Source organism: Dendropsophus ebraccatus, chromosome 8, assembly GCF_027789765.1.
Source record: "Dendropsophus ebraccatus isolate aDenEbr1 chromosome 8, aDenEbr1.pat, whole genome shotgun sequence".
Taxonomy (NCBI): domain Eukaryota; kingdom Metazoa; phylum Chordata; class Amphibia; order Anura; family Hylidae; genus Dendropsophus; species Dendropsophus ebraccatus.
This window is the reverse complement of record NC_091461.1, coordinates 16,131,002-16,152,104: the sequence shown is the minus strand read 5'-3', so window position 1 is coordinate 16,152,104 and position 21,103 is coordinate 16,131,002. Positions and strand designations below refer to the sequence as shown.

General features: G+C 48.1%; 1 protein-coding gene across 5 annotated transcripts in view; it reads right to left on the bottom strand.

The window, feature by feature from the left end:
* ZNF384 (zinc finger protein 384) overlaps positions 1-17,788 on the bottom strand; it is a 38,608-nt gene extending 20,820 nt beyond the window's left edge. Inside the window, exon 1 of one of the 5 annotated variants that reach the window (XM_069979914.1) lies at positions 17,494-17,788. The gene's annotated coding sequence lies outside the window, so the exon portion shown is untranslated. The remainder of the gene's footprint in view (positions 1-17,493) is intronic. The other 4 variants (XM_069979913.1, XM_069979917.1, XM_069979916.1 and 1 more) reach the window with 4 other exon arrangements.
* Positions 17,789-21,103: the final 3,315 nt, after the last annotated feature.

Here is a 21,103-nt window from a genome sequence, read left to right as displayed (position 1 = left end):
TTCTGGTTCATTTTAAAGTGTCACTGTTGTTTCATTTTTTTTGCAGAAACCAATAGTACAGGTGATTTTAAAAGGGAACCTGTCACCGGGGACGCGGGCACAGAGCCCGCCCAACGAGTCCCGTTCCTGGAGCCGGTACCAGGACGAAGATATCAGCGCCCGAAGCCGTGCGCGCGCGCCACAGAGAGGAGTCCGGCGCCCATAAAGAATGACAGCCCCATTCATTCTCTATGGGCGTTGAACCCATCTCAGCGGCGCACGCACATGGCTTCGGGCGCTGATATCTTCGTCCTGTGACCGGATCCAGGAGCGGGACTCGTCGGTAAGGGTATGTATCCAGGGGCTGTATACAGGTTCCCTTTAAGAAACTTTGTAATTGTTTTTTTTAGGCAAATATGCCATTATCTGCATTTTAAAAACCTTTTCCCAGGCCCCCCCCCCTCTCATCCACTGCTTATTATCAGCAAATCTTGACTCTTTTACATCAGTCAAGCCCTGTCTGTTCTATGGAGAGGGGAGGGGGGAGGAGGGAGATTAGTCGGCAGGAGAGAACAAAGGATTACACAGTGGGAGCTGTGTGAAAGCCAGTATTCAGAGGTCAGTCCTGATGTCAGAGGAGAGAGCCTGGTGATGTAGCTGTAAATTAACTCTTTGTTGTCCTGTTTTGGTGCCTCATCTCCCTCCACCCCTCCCCTCTCCATAGAGAACAATGAAGACAGGGGGGAGAGCTTCAAACTGCTTTTTCATGATAAAAATGCATTTTTCGGCTAATAAACCCAATTACAAAGTTTCTTAAAATCACCTGGACTATTGATTTCTTCAAAAAAAATGTAAACAGAGACACTTTAGGGCTACTTTCACACGACGTATTACTTTTGAAAAGAATGGCCGTGGGTCTCCATTAAAACCAACAGCCATTCTTTTCATACTGTAATGAGATGCATTGACGTTTCCACACAACATATTAAACAACGGTCATTGTTCCATTGACTTCAAGGCATTTCATTGCAGTATGAAAAGAACGGCCGTTGTTTCAGTGAAAACCAATAGTAGGTTGTGTGAACATGGCCCAGTAATGAAATCTTGCAAATTGTTGTTGGAAAGCAAATCTTCAATATCATTGAATTAATCTATGAAGAAAACGATTACAAATTTTTTGCCCCAAAATTCAAAATTTATCCATTTTCTGGGCTATGATGTACAAGCCCCCACCTCCACTCCAAGCCCACCCAGATGCCGAGGTGAAGGGAAGTGTCACATGACTCACACATCAGGGGGCTCACGCTTAGACGGCCGCAGAGACTTTCCCATTCGGGTGTAACAGGAGCCGTGTCTGGAGGAAAGTCATCGATGTAATTTATTCCATATGACACCAGGAAACAAAAACAAGAGCAAAGTGTTCCTTCTGTGCCCAGGCTGCGGACAAGGGGCCGTTTTAGAGGAGACCAACGGCCGGGAACAAAACACAAGACGGGTAGAGGCAAATGGGACACTACCCAAGGCAAATAGAGAACGTATACTCTATATACTGTATAGCGGGGGAAAGGAAGGGCAAAAACATGGAGGCTGCGGCGGCTAAGATACAACAAGTGATCTGCAGCCATTGCTTGGTGAAGTGACTAATGTATATTAATCAGAGCTGGTGACCTATGTGCGGACGTGTTCACACAGGACTGGAGGGCTGCAGATTTCTTACAGGTTTTAAAGTAATTGGGAAAATCCTCAACAAATCTGCAAAACCCAAACTAGGACAGGGCTGGTGCTGTGCGTGGAAGAAAGCGGCCATGTTTTTCTAAGCCTGTACAATCCCTGATGAATGAACAACAACTCTCCCCCAAACCCCTTCCCCCTTGTGCATGCATGCTCAGCATGGCTGGGGGAGCATGTATTCTGAATGGGGGGAAGAGGTGACAGACTCCTCTGGCAGGGGATGATCCCCAAAGTAACAGCAGCACTGAGTATGTAGAAACACAACATACTGACTGCAGATGTTAAGTAGACACCATACACGTCAGTGTTTCTCACCCTGTGGCCCTTCAGCTGTTGCATGCTGGGAATTGTAGTTTTGCACACCAAGGTAATTGTGCATCTTGTCTTAGAGTAATAAAGGCTTTAAAAGGCAACTCCAGCAAATTGTTTTTCTTTCAAATCAACTGGTGTCAGAAAGTGCCAGAGATTTGTAATTTACTTCTATTAAAAAGAAAAAATCTCCAGTCTTCATCAGCTGCTGTATGTCCTGCAGGAAGTGGTGTACTCTCTCCAGTCTGACACACTGCTCTCTGCTGCCACCTCTGTCCATGTCAGGAACTGTCCAGAGCAGCAGCAAATCCCCATAGAAAACCTCTCCTGCTCTCCAGACTGAAAAGAATACATCCCTTCCTGCAGGACATTCAGCAGATGATAAGTACTGGAAGACTTAAGAACTTTTTATAGAAGTAAATAACAAATCTCTGGCACTTTCTGACACCAGTTGATTTGAAAGAAAAAGAATTTGGCTTGAGTTTAAGCCCTTTAAGGGTATGTTGGGAGTTGTAGTGTGGCAACAGATGGATGGGGGGGGGGGGATAGAACAGGGGATGCAGGTGGAGTTCGGAGTATATTGATATAATACAGGCTGTAATGTAGTGAATTGACAGAGTGACTCATCCTGGATAACCCTGCACCCCTTCCAGCCTGTGCAGCAGTACCTGATGGGGCTCCCTCCGGCTGTGTTCACACTTTGGATTCTGAGCCTCAAACTTACAAACAAGCTTTTTGAGACTTTTTAGGCACAGCGTTTGCTTTGTGAATGATTTTTCTGGTGTTTTATGCAATTTTTATACGGCATTGATGGTTACGGCCGGAGTTACTGTGGATGTAAATCAGACTGCGGCCGAGCACTTACATATTGAGCTACTGAATACAGGAGCTGTAATGTCATTCCTGTGTGTGAGAATACTGACCAGACAAGGAATAAGGAAGTGGGAAACCCCAGGACTCATTTATCATACAGATCACATGTGAAAATGATGGCGTAATGTAGGTTATGGACGCTGCATGTGACTGTAACATCACTGGGACCACATACAATAGGGATCTGGATGTGACTGTAACATCACTGGGACCACATACAATAGGGATCTGGATGTGACTGTAACATCACTGGGACCACATACAATAGGGATCTGGATGTGACTGTAACATCACTGGGACCACATACAATAGGGATCTGGATGTGACTGTAACATCACTGGGACCACATACAATAGGGATCTGGATGTGACTGTAACATCACTGGGACCACATACAATAGGGATCTGGATGTGACTAACATCACTGGGACCACATACAATAGGGATCTGGATGTGACTGTAACCATCACTGGGACCACATACAATAGGGATCTGGATGTGACTGTAACCATCACTGGGACCACATACAATAGGGATCTGGATGTGACTGTAACCATCACTGGGACCACATACAATAGGGATCTGGATGTGACTGTAACCATAACTGGGACCACATTCAATAGGGATCTGGATGTGACTGTAACCATCACTGGGACCACATACAATAGGGATCTGGATGTGACTGTAACATCACTGGGACCACATACAATAGGGATCTGGATGTGACTGTAACATCACTGGGACCACATACAATAGGGATCTGGATGTGACTGTAGCCATCACTGGGACCACATACAATAGGGATCTGGATGTGACTGACAAAAGATGCAATAAAGTTGTTGTCAAACTTCCTATACACTGCAGTAATGTTCCCCAGCTACTGTAAAACTACATCTCCCAGCATGCCCTGCCAGCCAGTGGTTAGGGGGCACAGGGCTATTTTAGTATCATTACATGCTATAGACTGCTACATAGCGCGCTATATACACAGCTCCAGCGCAGTCCCCAATCAGCCAGGAATAAATCCCATCCTACACAAGAACAGAATGGAGTGCTGCTCTTTCCCTCCTATTGTTGACAGCTCGTTGTCTAGGTGACCGACCACCCCTCTAAAAGCAGTGGTCTATCTATCTTTATCAGGGGTGGGGAACCTCCGGCCCGCGGGCCGCATCCGGCCCCTGAGACCTCCCGATGCGGCCCGCGGCCCGCAGCTCCCCTGCTCACCGCTCTGGAGGAGGAAGGAGCCGGCATACACAGCATCCTCCGATGTCTGTGACAGCTGCTGGACACAGGAGGATGCTGTCTGTGCCGGCTTCTTCCCCAGCAGAGCGGCGCGTGTCTTCAGTCTCCTGCGGGCCGCGCGTGATGACGTCATTTCATCACGCGCCGCCTGCAGGAGAAGACCGGCACAGAGGACCTGGGACAGAAGAGGACATGGGCAGCGTGGGAGCGGAGGTAAGGTGAGTGGGATGTTTATTTTTTTTATTTGGGGGTTAACTAGGCCACCAGGGACATGCCTGATGGGGGTTAACTAGGCCACCTGGGACATGCCTGATGGGGGTTAACTAGGCCACCTGGGACATGCCTGATGGGGGTTAACTAGGCCACCTGGGACATGCCTGATGGGGGTTAACTAGGCCACCTGGGACATGCCTGATGGGGGTTAACTAGGCCACCTGGGACATGCCTGATGGGGGTTAACTAGGCCACCTGGGACATGCCTGATGGGGGTTAACTAGGCCACCAGGGACATGACTGATGGGGGTTAACTAGGCCTACCAGAGGCATCACTGATGGGGGTTAACTAGGCTACCAGGGACATGACTTGGGGGTAGGGCTGGGCGATTAATCGAATTAATTCGATTAATCGTCCAGAACGTTGAAATCGATTTGATTTTTTGTGAAAATCGTAAATTCGATTGTCACAAAAAATCATTTCGGGCTGCGGTGCCGGGGAGGAGCTGAGAGAAGGGGGGTTGCGGTGCGGTCCGGCGGGAGAGCCGTAGAGGGGCGGTGTGGGTGAGCGGGGAGAAGATGCTGGGTGGCCAGGCTGGAGAGGGGCGGTGCAGTGCCGGCGGCCTCCAGCCACTGACAGCGCCGCCGCTGATCCGCCCCCGCCCCTTCCACTGAGCGTCCCACTCCCCTCCCGGCCAGATATGGAGGTCCCGGGTCTGTGGAGGAGGAGGCCGCAGGGACTACAGTAGGTGGTGATCGCGGCGCTGCTCGTCCTGGAGCTATACAGCGGGATCGGGGGGCTCAGTGCAGACCCCGTTCCCGCTGTATAGCTCCGTGACCCGCAGCTATGCGATCACCACTTCCTGTAGTCCCTGCTCCTCCTCCTCCTCCACAGACCCGGGACCTCCATATCTGGCCGGGAGGGGAGCGTGTGTGTGGAGGTGAGAGGAGGAGGAGATGTATGTGCCCTCCTGCTCCAATCACCTCCAGCTGCACCAGTCACCCCCCAGTCCCCTCAGTGTCCCCCCAATCCCCTCATTGTTCCCTCAGTGTCCCCCCCCAGTCCCCTTCAGTGTCCCCGTCCCCAGTCCCCTTCAGTGTCCCCCCCGTCCCCTCATTGTTCCCTCAGTGTGCCCCCCGTCCCCTTCAGTGTGTCAACCCCCAGTCCCCTTCAGTGTCCCCCCCCAGTCCCCTTCAGTGTGTCCCCCTCAGTCCCCTCATTGTTCTCTCAGTGTCCCCCCCAGTCCGCTCAGTGTTACCTCAGTGTCCCCCCCAGTCCCCTCAGTGTCCCCCCCAGTCCCCTCAGTGTCCCCCCCAGTCCCCTCAGTGTCCCCCCAGTCCCCTTTAGTGTCCCCCATTGTCCCTCCAGTCCCCCAGTGTCACCCCAGTCCCCTTTAGTGTCACCCCAGTCCCCTTTAGTGTCACCCCAGTCCCCTTTAGTGTCACCCCAGTCCCCTTTAGTGTCACCCCAGTCCCCTTTAATGTCCCCCAGTGTCACCCCAGTCCCCTTTAGTGTCCCCCATTGTCCCTCCAGTCCCCCAGGGTCACCCCAGTCCCCTTTAGTGTCCCCCATTGTCCCTCCAGTCCCCCAGTGTCACCCCAGTCCCCTTTAGTGTCACCCCAGTCCCCTTTAGTGTCACCCCAGTCCCCTTTAGTGTCACCCCAGTCCCCTTTAGTGTCACCCCAGTCCCCTTTAGTGTCACCCCAGTCCCCTTTAGTGTCCCCCAGTGTCACCCCAGTCCCCTTTAGTGTCCCCCAGTGTCCCCCCAGTCCCCCAGGGTCACCCCAGTCCCCTTTAGTGTCCCCCATTGTCCCTCCAGTCCCCCAGGGTCACCCCAGTCCCCTTTAGTGTCCCCCAGTGTCACCCCAGTCCCCTTTAGTGTCCCCCATTGTCCCTCCAGTCCCCCAGGGTCACCCCAGTCCCCTTTAGTGTCCCCCAGTCCCCTTTAGTGTCCCCCAGTGTCACCCCAGTCCCCTTTAGTGTCACCCCAGTCCCCTTCAGTTTTACCCCAGTCACCCCTCATCTATACCTGTACTACTACACCCCTTATCCACTATACCTCCACTCCTACACCCCCTATCCACTATACCTCCACTACTACACCCCCTATCCACTATACCTCCACTACTACACCCCCTATCCACTATACCTCCACTACTACACCCTACGTAGATGGAGGCACAAACATGATTTCCTATACTATATGGGGCCTCTGTTACACTGGAAATCAATACAGTTGTTGTCTAAAATATTAAAATAGTATCTGATGCTGCAGGGAGAAAATGTTCTGTTTATTTAGCAAAAAAGGAAAAAAAATCGAGATTTAAATCGAGAATCGTCAAAAAATTTAAAAAAAAAAATCGAGATTTTATTTTTTGCCCATATCGCCCAGCCCTACTTGGGGGTTAACTAGACTACAAGGGGCATCACTGGGGGGGTTAACTACAATAGCAGGGCATCACTGGGGGTTAACTACAATAGCAGGGGAACTAGGGGAACAATACTTTGCCTTGCCCTGGGTGCTGCAAACCCACGCTACTAACTGCCGCGCACGGTATGCGGCCCTCGAATGATTTTATTAATGCCCAACTGGCCCTCGACATGGAAAAGGTTCCCCACCCCTGATCTATATATACACACACACAGGCCACTGCTTCTAGACAACAAGCTGTCAGCAGCAGGAGAGTATCAGGAGAATGAGAAGTTTGCTGAATGAATGTGTTTATGAAAAAATATTTTACTTGATGAATCCTACAAATATAACTATATTAGCTCAGATGAGACTACTAGAGATTTATCAATGAAAAAATATGCTAGTCATCTCTTAGGACAGGCTGTCCATATCTAATGGGGGTGGGAGTCTCATCGATCAGCTAATTTCATGGGCGCCCCTTCCGCAAGCTCTGAAACACCTACAATCAGCTGATCAGCAGACCCCACTAATATTGATCACCAGTCCCGTCAAACCCCTTTAGGGTACGTTCACACTTACCGGATCCGCAGCAGATTTCATTTAGATAACTGAACACAGCATCAAATCTGCTGCGGATCCTGTAGGTGTGAACGCACCCTTAAAGGGATTATCCAGCGCTACAAAAACATGGCCAATTTCCCCCTCTCTTGTCTCCAGTTCAGGTGTAGTTTGCAAGTAAGCTCCATTTACTTCAATGGAACTGAGTCCCCAAACTGGAGACAAGAGAGGGGGAAAAAGTGGCCATGTTTTTTTTTAGCTCTGGACAACCTCTTTAAAGGGGTTTTCCAGCCAAAATAGAGTGGCGAGCTATTCACAGGACAGGTGATCAGGAGCGATTAGTATGCTGGAGCCTGATCATTTGACATTTGAATACTGTGGTTGAAGAAGTAGGATGCCGCCCTAGGGAATCCTGGAAAACATGGATACGGCCAAAAGTATAAGCTTTAAAAAAAAAAAATGTACATCTTTCTATCTGTATTATAAAATAATTCTGATATCTTGCAGTTTCCATTCTGCCTATTAAGCCTAAAACTAAGACCCGTCCTAATACGGACCCAAGTGCAGCACAGATTCAACCACAGAAGTCTATAGGATTGTCTAATTTTCGCAGATTTGTAATTTTTATTGAAGAAACCTCTGCAAAAAACAAAAATAAAAAAGGATCACCTTAATTTAATCACCTTCCCATTTTGTTTTTATGCTGATCAGCAAAAAAATAAATAAAAAATAAATACAAATTACAGATGAAATATGGATGACGATTGCAGACATAAAACATGGCCCTGAAAATCTACTGGACATGTGATTGAAGCCTCATACTTAAAGTGACTCTGTACCCACAATCTGCCCCCCCCCCCCCAAACCACTTGTACCTTCGGATAGCTGCATTTAATCCAAGATTTGTCCTGCGCTCTGTTCGGCAGGTGATGCAGTTATTGTCCTAAAAAATTATATAATTTTTAAACTTGAAGCCCGTGCCAAACGGGAGTATCTGTGCTCTAACTTTGCCCCACCCTCTTCATAATTAGGAATGCCACTGAAACATTTTCTCCATGCTGAACACTGCACAGGTCCTTAACGATCCAGCCCATGTGCCGTGCTGCCATAGGTGGGGAATAGGAGGCAAGCTGCCCGGAGCATTCCTAATAAGGAGGAGGGACAGAGGGGTGGTGCAAAGTTAGGGCACAGATACTCCCGTTTTGCACAGGGCTTCAAGTTTAAAAGTATTTTTTTTTATGACAATAACTGCATCACCTGCCAAACGACCCCAGGACAGATCTTGGATTAAAAGCAGCTACAAGGTACAAGTGGTTTTGGGAGGGGGGTCAGATTGTGGGTACAGAGTCGTTTTATAGTGTCACTGTCGTTAATTTTTTTTTGCAGAAATTAATAGTCCAGGCATTTTTAAGAAACTTTGTAACTGGGTTTATTAGCCAAAAATTTTATTTTTATAATGAAAAAGCAGTTTGAAGCTCTCCCCCCTGTCTTCATGGTTCTCTATGGAGAGGGGAGGGGTGGAGGGAGATAAACCCAATTACAAAGTTTCTTAAAATCGTCTGGACTATTGATTTCTGCAAAAAAAAAAACAAAAAAAACGACAGTAACACTTTAAGTTTATAGGATCAAATCCTGTCTATCATCTTTTATGTCAATGAGGCTGCTGTAAAGCATATCTCTAAGTGCTGTGCAGAAAGCTCAGGCAATATGGTTTCCCCTATATTATCAAAAAAAATTGAAATTTAAAAAGTTACAAATCCGAAAAAAAGAAACAGATTAGTGAGTGGACTGTTTCAGTAAAGTACAATCTAGGTGCCACAATCACTGTAAAGGGGTTATCCACAAAAACATGGCCACTTTCTCCCAGGGACAGCACAACTCTAGCGTCCAGGTTGGGTGTGGTTTGCAATTAGACTCCATTCACTGCAATGGAACGGAGCTGCAAAACCTGCGCCCAAACTGGAGACAAGAGCGGTGCTGTCTCTGGAAGAAAGTGGCCATGTTTTTGTAACACTGGAAAGGCCCTTTAAAGCGGTTCCCCCCAACTAGAGGCTGTGTGGTTATTCCAGAATGGGTTTTGTAGTCTTGAAAACAGCTGGAGGGGGATTGGCCCGATTCGGCTGATTATCGTTCGGCGAAATAGAGAGAACGATCAGCCGATGATCGTGTCATCGGCTGATCGTTCATTTAGGGCCAGACCTAAAATCATCGTTCCCCCACCACACATCGCTTCGGTTGAATAGCGGTGCGCGGCGGGCGACCGACGATTTCACAAGCAGCAGCATCATCATAAATTACCTGTCCAGGCTTCTTCTCCGCGCTGTCTTTGTCCCCGGGTCCCGCGAGCTCTATCTTCAGAATGGCCGGTCAGCTGACTGAGTGCTCAGCCAATCACAGGCCGGGACCGCTGCGGCCTGAGATTGGCTGAGTGTGGCCTGAGATTGGCTGAGTGTGGCCTGTCAGCTGACCGGCCATTCTGAAGATAGAGCACGCGGGACCCGGAGACGAGGACAGCGCGGAGAAGAAGCCTGGACAGGTAATGTATGATGCTGCAAGGACATCGGTAATGTCCTTGCAGCCCTCGCTCAACGATCATCGGGCCGTGGAATAAGCCTAGTAAACTAGCGGCGATCTAGCAGATGGCAGCTCATTTACATCGTTGATCGGGCCCTCCTCGGCCCGTGGAATAGGACCCATAGACATACAACAAACATCTAAAGTTTCTGCCGATGGTATCTTTTTAGGGTGGGTTCACACTGCGTTTTCTCCAATTTGATGCCAACATGTACTGTGGCGGGTGGAAGTGGCCCAATTGATTTCAATAGCCCAGACTGAAACACCTAGTGACTCTATATGCAGCAGACCATGCTACCAATCTTGCTCAATGAGTGTATACAGCCCAAACACTAAGTGAATGGAGCATCTGCTGTTTATCATCCTGAAAACTGGATGTCTGTGACGGATGGAAAAAACACAGCGTGAAACGAACCTTAGAAGACCCAGGACGCAGCTACGGAAATCCCTCTAAGAAATTATTTACTATTACAAACGGCGTAACCTGCCCCACAAGCCTGGCCTCACTATTCATGAGGTTGGACACAGATAAGCCTGACTACTATGTGGTCTAGGACAAGTGTAAGAATGATGGCCGAGTCCCTGTGAATTATTAGGCTGTCTAGTCTGGGGTTACACTGTCCAGGGAATGTGACACGGAGTAAATCTAAGCCAATGAACACGTCAACCTCTCATAGCAGTGACTTCACCGGCCTAATGCTGTTCTGCTGCCCATTTACCACCAAAACATCAGCCACAGATCCTTTTAAGTGAGTCTATCATTATATTAAAAAAAACTTTTGACACTATCCATAGATACTATCCATGCCAGAAGAAGTGCGTGGCTGTGCCCTTCACTCTCAGGCTTGTTGTAATCTCTTTTCTCTTGCAGGAGATGGGCTCCATAGGTCTATTAAATGACAGGGACACTTTAAAGAATATTTGTCTCTTTAATAAGCCCTGATGTCAGAATATTTGATCAGCAGTGGTCCTAGTGCAGAGACCCTAAACAGTGCTCTTCTGCCCATTAGTTTCTATGCAGCATTCGCACACAGTGTCCGGATATTCAGAGGAAGTCTGTAAGAGTTTACGGGTATATATAGGTATAAAGCTTTCTCAGATTCTTCCTGTGCAGCAGACTATACACCGGCACCTGGTCAGAGTACAGGAGACTATACACCGGCACCTGGTCAGAGTACAGGAGACTATACACCGGCACCTGGTCAGAGTACAGGAGACTATACACCGGCACCTGGTCAGAGTACAGGAGACTATACACCGGCACCTGGTCAGAGTACAGGAGGATGGTCAGCAGACTATACACCGGCACCTGGTCAGAGTACAGGATAAGGGTCAGCAGACTATACACTGGCACCTGGTCAGAGTACAGGATAAGGGTCAGCAGACTATACACCGGCACCTGGTCAGAGTACAGCAGACTATACACCAGCACCTAGTCAGAGCACAGGATGATGCTAAGGAAGTTACACATAACCCCAAGACCAGGGCTGTGGAGTCAGTAAGCCGCAGTTCCGACTCCGACTTCTGATTTTTATCAGCTCCGGCTCCAACTCCGATTCAGACTCCTGAATTTTATCAGCTCTGACTCCTGAATTTTATCAGGACCAACTTCGACTCCCGACTCCTTCATAAATGGCCGGTCATATACCAGGGAAGTTATTTATCACACTGGCTCAGCAGCTTCTCCCTAATGTCCTACATGATCCTGGGGCGACTTCTGAGGGAATAAAGGAATACTGTATATAAAGCAGCTTCTCCTGTGTGTGCAGTGGATGCAGCCAGTCTCCAGCCTCCATGTCCTGAACTACTCACAACTAGACTAGATGGAGCAGGTGATCTTTTCCTGCTGACAGTCTTCTATGTTTCTAACTAAATATTCACCATACACACAGAAACACTGCTAATGCCAGATCCCTGTAATATAGAGGTCATCCATAGTGATAGAGAGAGGGGTCCCACACAGTGATAAGAGAGGGGTCCCACACAGTGATAAGAGAGGGGTCCCACACAGTGATAAGAGAGGGGTCCCACACAGTGATAAGAGAGGGGTCCCACACAGTGATAGAGAGAGGGGTCACACATAGTGATATAGAGAGAGGTCACTGTGGGGGCACGCAATTGCACGCACACACACACACACACACACAGCTGCAGCCATAGAACACTGAAGAGAAACACAATCTCACAGAGAGAAAACCCCGCACTGAGGATAGAGGTTACTGCTACACTACTTATGTCTTCTCCTCCTCCTCTATATAACACAGGATATCTTCATATTACACTGCTGCTCATATACAGTCATCCAGCAAGAGACCAGCACAGATCTCACCCCACACAATGGACTCTTCCAGCTCAGAAACAAACTGCCAAATAGTGACCGACAACTTTTCCATGACCCCCCTAGTAATAGGGCCAGTGTCCTATTACTGATATATTCCCCGACCACCCTTATGTGATAGGGCCAGTGTCCTATTACTGATATATTCCCCGACCACCCTTATGTGATAGGGCCAGTGTCCTATTACTGATATATTCCCCGACCACCCTTATGTGATAGGGCCAGTGTCCTATTACTGATATATTCCCCGACCACCCTTATGTGTTAGGGCCAGTGTCCTATTACTGATATATTCCCCGACCACCCTTATGTGATAGGGCCAGTGTCCTATTACTGATATATTCCCCGACCCCCCTTATGTAATAGGGCCAGTGTCCTATTACTGATATATTCCCCGACCACCCTTATGTCATAGGGCCAGTGTCCTATTACTGATATATTCCCCGACCACCCTTATGTAATAGGGCCAGTGTCCTATTACTGATATATTCCCCGACCACCCTTATGTGATTGGGCCAGTGTCCTATTACTGATATATTCCCCGACCACCCTTATGTGATAGGGCCAGTGTCCTATTAGAATGTTGCTCATAATATATATTCATGAGCAAAACTTTTAAAATTCATATCAAAATTCAATTCTATATTTTTTTAAGATTTTTTAAAAGCTGGAGTCGGAGTCTGTACAGATTTTTCCGACTCCAACTCCGACTCCAGGCAAAACTAGCTCCGACTCCAACTCCACAGCCCTGCCCGAGACACTGTTATGCTGCGTTTACACGTAACGATTATCGTGCGATTTTGCACGATAACGATCGAATTCGAACGATAATCGTACGTGTAAACGCAGCGAACGATCAAACGACGAACGAGAAATCGTTCATTTTGATCTTACAACATGTTCTCAAATTGTCGTTCGCAAAAAATTCGCAGATCGTTCTGTGTAAACAGTCGTTTGCCGATTTAACCAATGTGTGAGACAGGCTTAAGCAATCGCAAAACGAATTTTCCATACGATATATCGTACCGTCTGATCGCTGATCGTTATAAAAAAAAAAAAAATCATTACTCCGACATCGTTAATCATACGATCGGGCCAATTATCGTTTCGTGTAAACGCAGCATTATACGGCCACATTATACATCCTTGTTGCGGCTGAAACATCTAGACCCCACCCAGTATCCTAAAGTCACACCCGCATCACCATAAGACCGTACTAGGGTGACATGGTGTCTGTGGGATTAGCAGTGAATGCACAGTGATACAAAGACTGGATGTGTACTCACGTGGTATGAGGGTGTACACAGTCACAGATCCATCCTCAGTGTAGGCCATGAATGTTAGATACATGGGGGCTGACTGTACAGGACATGGCTACCACAAAGTAAACAAGCACTATGAGAACCCATGTAAACCCATGAGACTACATAGAGTCTGACACGGTGCTCTCTGCTGCCACCTCTGTCCATGCCAGGAACTGTCCAGAGCAGTAGCAAATCCCCATAGAAAGCCTCTCCTAGACTCTAGACTGTAAGCAATACACCACTTCCTGCAGAACATACAGCAGCTGATAAGTACTGGAAGACTTGTGTTTTTTTTGTTTTTTTTTTAATAAGTAAACTACAAATCTCTGCCACTTGCTGGACGTTTTGTCACCTACCCCTTTAAGCTCCATTTACTTCAATGGAACAAAGTTGCAAAACAAATGCCTAAACTGGAGACAAGAGTGGGGCTGTCTCTGGAAGAAAGCGGCCATGTATTTCTAATCCTACATAATATATATCACACACAATATATATATATATATATATATATATATATATATATATATATATATATATAATTAGTGTGTGTGTGTGTGTATGTGTGTCCTACCTGAATGATGAAAAGTTTCCAATATACTTGGAGTTTCAATTCCCCACCAATATAAAGACCTCCACTTGCTGTCAGTGAATGAGAAGGCTTACACCTGTGCAAACACTGAGGCAGGGGTAGGGAACCTTGGCTTTCCAGCTGTTGCAAAACTACAACTCCCATCATGCCAGGACAGCCAAAGCTACAGCCAGGGTTCCCTACCCCTGCACTAAGGGCATAAGATTTTCCAGAGTGGAATTTCACCGGAAATCGGTGCATGCAGTTTACATGAAAACGCGCCCCTTTCTGCCTTGGGTTTGCTGCGGTTCTTCCATGCAGCCTCTGCATCAGGAACTGACCTGACAACTGAGGTGGATTTTAAAACTGCAGTGAGAATGTGCATTAATAAACTCCCATCACTGAGGTCATACTGGGATCACACAGAACCTGAGGGATTAAATTAGTTTTGTAACAACTTGAGGGCCGAAGGTTCCCCGTCCCTGGTGTAAATAAACCGGCAGCACAAACCTCTCCGCTGCTACCAGGTATCAAAGCTAAAACCTATCACCCTGGAGTCCAGACTATTCCCCTCATTGGTTACAACTGTACTGAACCCTCAGCTGTGGGAAGTATGGATACATTCATAATCCAACTTATCATTTCCTTGGTAGAAATCTGAGGTTAAAGTGGTTATCCAGCGCTACAAAAACATGGCCACTTTCTTCCAGAGACAGCACCGCTCGTCTCCAGTTTGGGTGCAGGTTTTGAAAGTCAGTTCCATTGAAGTGAATGGAGCTTAACTGCAAACCGCACCTGAACTGGAGACAAGAGCGGTGCTGTCTGAGGAAGAAAGTGGCCGTGTTACTGTAGCACTGGATAACCCCTTTAAGCTCCATTCATTTCAATGTAACTAGGTTAAAAAAACGCAGGATAACCTCTGTAATCTGCAGTTTTCTTGCAATGGGACAAGGCCCGAGTCCTCAGTGCGTTCAATCCACATGGAAAACATCCAGTGTGTGCAAACAAGGTTGCAGAATCATCAGACTTGATGCAGGTTTTCAGTCAAATCCGACCTGTGTGAACACAGCCTGAGGCAGGGTAACACTAGTGTAATATGGAAACACTTCTCTGTCCTTATTACTCTAGGTCTGATGACAGCTGTCAGGTCAGCAGACCCAGCCTCATACCATACTTCTCATGCTTTGTATTGTGAGCAACAGCTTAGACCAGGGGCGTCAAACTCATTGCCCTCCGGCTGTTGCAAAACTACAACTCCTATCATGCCCGGACAGCCAAAGCTTTCAGCATGATGGGAATTGTAGCTTTATAATGGCTGGGGGCTGAGTTTGACATCAATGGGCCTAGATTATGTAAGAGGTTCTATGATAACTTATTATTAAAGATGACCAAATCTGAACTTACTGTAACTTTGTTTACTCCAACTCCTCTACGGACGCAATAAGTGGATGAAATGTGGGGGTCCAACCGATCACAGAGGGTCAATTTACCTCTCAGGTTAATGAAGCAGCTGTCTCAAAGTTATATTGTTGCTTAAAGGGGTTATCCAGTGCTACAAAAACATGGCCACTTTCCTCCCTCTCTTGTCTCCAGATTGGGTGGGGTAAATGGAGCTTATTAGCAAACCACACCTGAACTGGAGAAAAGAGAGGGGGAAAGTGGCCATGTTTTTGTGGCGCTGGATAACCCCTTTAAAAGGGGTTATCCAGTGTTACAAAAATATGGCCACTTTTCCCCCTACTGTTGTCTCCAGTTCAGGTGCGGTTTGCAATTAAGCTCCATTTACTTCAATGGAACCGAGTTTTAAAACCCCACCCAAACTGGAGACTAGAGTAGGGGGAAAGTGGCCATGTTTTTGTAGCTCTGGATAACCCCTTTAAGCTTAATTTACTTTAATGAAACTGAGTTTCAAACCCCACCCATTCTAGAGACAAGAGTGGGGCAAAAGTGGCCATGTTTTTGTAGTGCTGGATAGTTCTGGGGAACAAAGGGGGAGATTTATCAAACTGGTGTAAAGTAGAATTGGCTCAGTTGCCCCTAGCAACCAATCAGATTCCACCTTTCATTTTCCCAAAAAAACTGGGAGGAATGAAAAGTGGAATCTGACTGGTTGCTAGGGGCAATTAGGACAATTCTACTTTCCACCATTTTGATAAACCTCCACCAAAGTGTCTAAACTCTTGTGATCATTGGGGATCCCGGTGGTCAAATCCCTACTGATCATATACTTGTGACGAGAGGATAGGTTATTAAGTGGTATTCCCATCCTCTAAGCTGACTGGTGGGGGGTCTGACTGCTGGAATGTACAGAGCAGCCAGCACTTCATTCATGGTCTATGGGGGTTTCTAACATTAACAAGAGCCCCCACTGAGAGCGAACAGAGCGATGTCCACCCACGTGTGCCGCAATCCCTTATTCCTGGGACTGGATAAAGCAGGGGCGGGGAACCTTGGCACCCCCAGCTGTTGTAAAACTACAACTCCTATCATGCCTGGACAGCCTGTCCAGGCATGATTGGAGATGTAGTTTTGCACCAGCTGAAGAGCCAAGGTTCCCAACCCCTGGGATATAGGATAACATGCCAAGGTGGGAAATACCCTTTAACCCACTGAAGTAAATAAGTACAGTGTAGCAATGTTAAAATGGCGAAGGAAAACATAAAAAGCAGGGAAGGGGACCCTTTGGCCCAGCATTCCAAATGCATATACTAGTAAGGCAGGACAAACACCAATTGCTTCTTCGGCCCTCCAGCTGTTGGAAAACTACAACGCTTTAGCTCTGGCTGTCCAGGCATGATGGGAGTTGTAGTTTTGCAACAACTGGAGGGCCAAGGTTCCCCATCCCTGCACTACAGCATGTCAGAGAGCTGCATAGCTGTCCATTATGTCAGCAAACTACAAGTCCCAGCATTCAGCTGTCAGGGCATACTGGGAGTTGTAGTTATACACCCACTGGAGGTCGGTGACGGGTAGGCACAGTAGTTGAACGTGATAATATGAAAGTGGACAATCCCTTAAAGGCGGCGGTTAGGAAGACCCTGTTATAATGAGTAGCCACGACTACATAGACATGAGGACTCACTATATACAATGTACACACAGTGATGGGAGGCTGGGGGTAGTAGTTCACCTACAGGTAGACAATAGCATCTGTAACCCCTCACACAGCCATGTGGGGGCGCTAGGAGAAGCCTATGGCTATGAGATAGGGGTGAGGAGGTAGGGAAGCAACTAAGGGGGCCAGAGAGACCCCCAACACAGGCAGCATAATCCCCCCAGGCACAGAGGGGCCACACAGGGGGGTAGCATGGCTGAGGCCCCTTCCAAACCCCGACTGAGGGGAACACAGTCCCAAACATGACGTCACATCGCCATAATTACCCACAATTACCTCACACGTTATCACCTCGCTCCCTCTCAGCCTTCGGGTCCCCCAGCTCCTGGCGCCGCTTCCGCTTCCGGTCCCCTCAGGGGAGGGGGAGGCGCGTCCACAAACTGCGCGTTCCCGACGTTTCCTGGCGCTCAGACTTCTGCCACGGCCATCTTGTCTAAGGGCAATACTCTTATCCCGCAAGCGTCTAAGCCATAGGATAACTCCACAGGGACTCAGAGGAACTGCTTAAGAAAGCGCAAGCTGCGGTCCTGTGATCGGTTTTGATAGCGTAAAGGGTAAAATCGCCTGCGTGTAAAGTAATTCGGCCCGTATCCAAGATGGCTGCCGCTTGAGCCAGACGGTGACGTCATGTACGCGACGTCTGCAGTCTGAGAATTCCGCGAGTGTAAGCCCCGCCTCCTGCCTGCTGGACCTGGGCGGCTTTTTTTCTTTTATCCGCCATTTTTTTTTTTTTGCAGCAAATTATCTTTATTGACAAGTTGTTTATTTTACAGTGCTGCAGACTGTCGGGGCATAAAAAGTGCTTACCGCCCGCAGAGCTCTCATCCTATTGGTCCCCTGCAAATCAGAGATGTGACTAACGCTGCAAAACCGCAGGGAGGGTCCTCACCTGTATGCACCTCCTGAGATACCCACATGGATGTATATATAATGTGTGTGTATACATCTATCTATATAGATAGGCAGAAAACTTTTCCACCTCACACTTGATTGCACTAATTGTGTAAAATTGTCTCCTCCTAATATGCTGCTCATTCCCTTACATTGTTGAGCGCTTGTTGTCTAGGTTACAGACCACCACTCTGCTCTAAAAGCATATAGATAGTGTAGAATGATGTAATGTTTATTATATATAGATATCTATACTAGAGCCATATATGCACCACACAGACCATTGCTTTTAGAGCAGAGTGTTGGTCGGTAACCTAAACAACAAGCTATCGATGGGAGGGAAAGAGCAGCATATCAGGTGAAAGAGTTAGCTATATTAATATATTTGCAAAAATGCTTAAAGAAACACTCCGGATGAAGGCTACAAATATTCAGGGCAGAGAGGGGGTGGTGGGAACATAATAAAGAAGCTATACTTACCCATCCCTCCACAGCATCACTGCTCCTGAGTCTCCCAAGTTCGTGTATCATCCAGGAACTACAGCTCAGCCAATCAATAACTGCAGAGATGTCCCGCCTCAGTCACTGATTGGCTGAGTGGGGCGGTGACATCACAGGACCAGGAGCTTCAGGAGCCTGGTGGGTGGCAGTGAGCGGTGACGCTGTACTGCAGGGGAACACGGACGGGTAAGTATACATTCTATATTATGTTCCCACTACCTGCCCTGTATTTTTATCTTTGCCCAGAATACCCTGTAACGTGACAAGACCTACATGTATTATTATGAACTTAAAAAGTGCTGAAAGCTCAAGCTCACCAACATTCATCTGAACTCTCAACATTTGACTCCTGTTGGCTGGGGAAGTTGGAGGCCGCCCAAGGGAGGTATCCAAGCTCTGCAGCTGCAGGGGATTACAACGCCAAGAGTTCGGGTTCCGGATGCTGACTCCACGATGGCTTCCGTCAGAGCTGACATCCTCACACAGTCCACACTGACTACACTATGGCTTCCTTCAGAGCAGACCTCCTCATGTAGTGCACATTGACTCCACTTTGGCTTCCCTGTAGGCTGACATCCTTACACAGTCCACACTGACCCCACTAAGTCCACACTGACTACACTATGGCTTCCTTCAGAGCTGACCTCCTTACACAGTCCACACTGACCCCACGATGGCTTCCCTCAGAGCCGACCCCACGATGGCTTCCCTCAGAGCCGACCCCACGATGGCTTCCCTCAGAGCCGACCCCACGATGGCTTCCCTCAGAGCCGACCCCACAATGGCTTCCCTCAGAGCCGACCCCACGATGGCTTCCCTCAGAGCCGACCCCACGATGGCTTCCCTCAGAGCCGACCCCACGATGGCTTCCCTCAGAGCCGACCCCACGATGGCTTCCCTCAGAGCCGACCCCACGATGGCTTCCCTCAGAGCCGACCCCACGATGGCTTCCCTCAGAGCCGACCCCACGATGGCTTCCCTCAGAGCTGACCCCACGATGGCTTCCCTCAGAGCCGACCCCACGATGGCTTCCCTCAGAGCCGACCCCACGATGGCTTCCCTCAGAGCCGACCCCACGATGGCTTCCCTCAGAGCCGACCCCACGATGGCTTCCCTCAGAGCTGACCCCACTATGGCTTCCCTCAGAGTGTAATACAGGCATATAATAGATAGACAGTAGTGAGGCTCTTAGTTCAATATTAAAAAAAAACTAGGCTTTCATACTTGTCCCTTCTGTCGAGACTTCTGTTGATTAGATAAGCAAACCATAAATAAGTGTGAATTAAGCTCTAAGGTGGCGGTCAGGTACATGCAGTATCTGATGGACAAGCTTCCAGTACTTGCCACCATGAGATTGTCTCTAGGCAAAACAACTACTAAGAGAACGATAAAAAATCTCTATGTATACGGCTGCTATGCAGACCTATGTGCCTACGTTATTAAAGGGGTTGTCCGCCATTACACAACAAATCACTGGCCGCAGCACTATTCAATCTGAGCCAGTGACTGGCTGAGCTGGCTAACACTCCTGAGACAAGGACCACCACGGGACACCGGGGGAGCGCTTATTTCTATATAACAGCAGCAAGATGTTAGAAGCTATGTAACACCGGACAACCCCTTTAAGGGACATATCTCTACACATCACACCTCCCGAGTCGCTGAGCACATCCCATCCTCCACAGGAATAAATATGGAGTCGGTCCCCGGTTTGCCGGTATTAGAAGTTCCACTTTCTATAAGATTTTGAAGGAGTTTGTGGGAGTTTTCTCATAGTCATCCAGAAAAGCATTTGTGAGGTCGGACACTGATATTCTGGGGAGAAGCCGGGATCACTATCTGTTCTGTTCTTCCCAAAGGTGTTGGATGAGATTGAGGTCAGAGATCCGTCACGTTCCCCCCCCCCCACCAGAATCCCCCTCCATTCATTGTTGGACCTTGCTGTTTGCTGAACCCAAACCTGTTCTTACAAAGGAAGAGGAGATTGGGCACAATGCCTTAATATACTGAGTTATCCAGTGCTACAAAAACATGGCCACTTTCCCCCTACTGTTGTCTCCAGATTGGGTGGGGTTTTGAAACTCGGTTCCATTGAAGTAAATGGAGCTTAAAGGGGTTGTCCGGCGATAAAAAATTATTCACAGAATAACACACATTACAAAGTTATACAACTTTGTAATGTATGTTATGTCTGTGAATGGCCCCCTTCCCCGTGTTTCCCCCCACCCACGCTAGACCCGGAAGTGTGGTGCATTATACTCACCGCATCTCGTGTCGTCCACGGTCTCCGATCCTCAGCAGTGACGTCTTCTTCGGGAAACCGGCGGATCTTCCCGAGTGTCGGCCTCCCTCTGCAGCGTCAGTATAACTGTGCTCAGCCAATCGCGGCTGAGCTTCGGATGACGCTGCAGAGGGCGGCCGGCACTCGGGAAGATCCGCCGGCCTACTGAAGAAGACGTCACTGCTAAGGATCGGAGACCGTGGTCGGCACGTG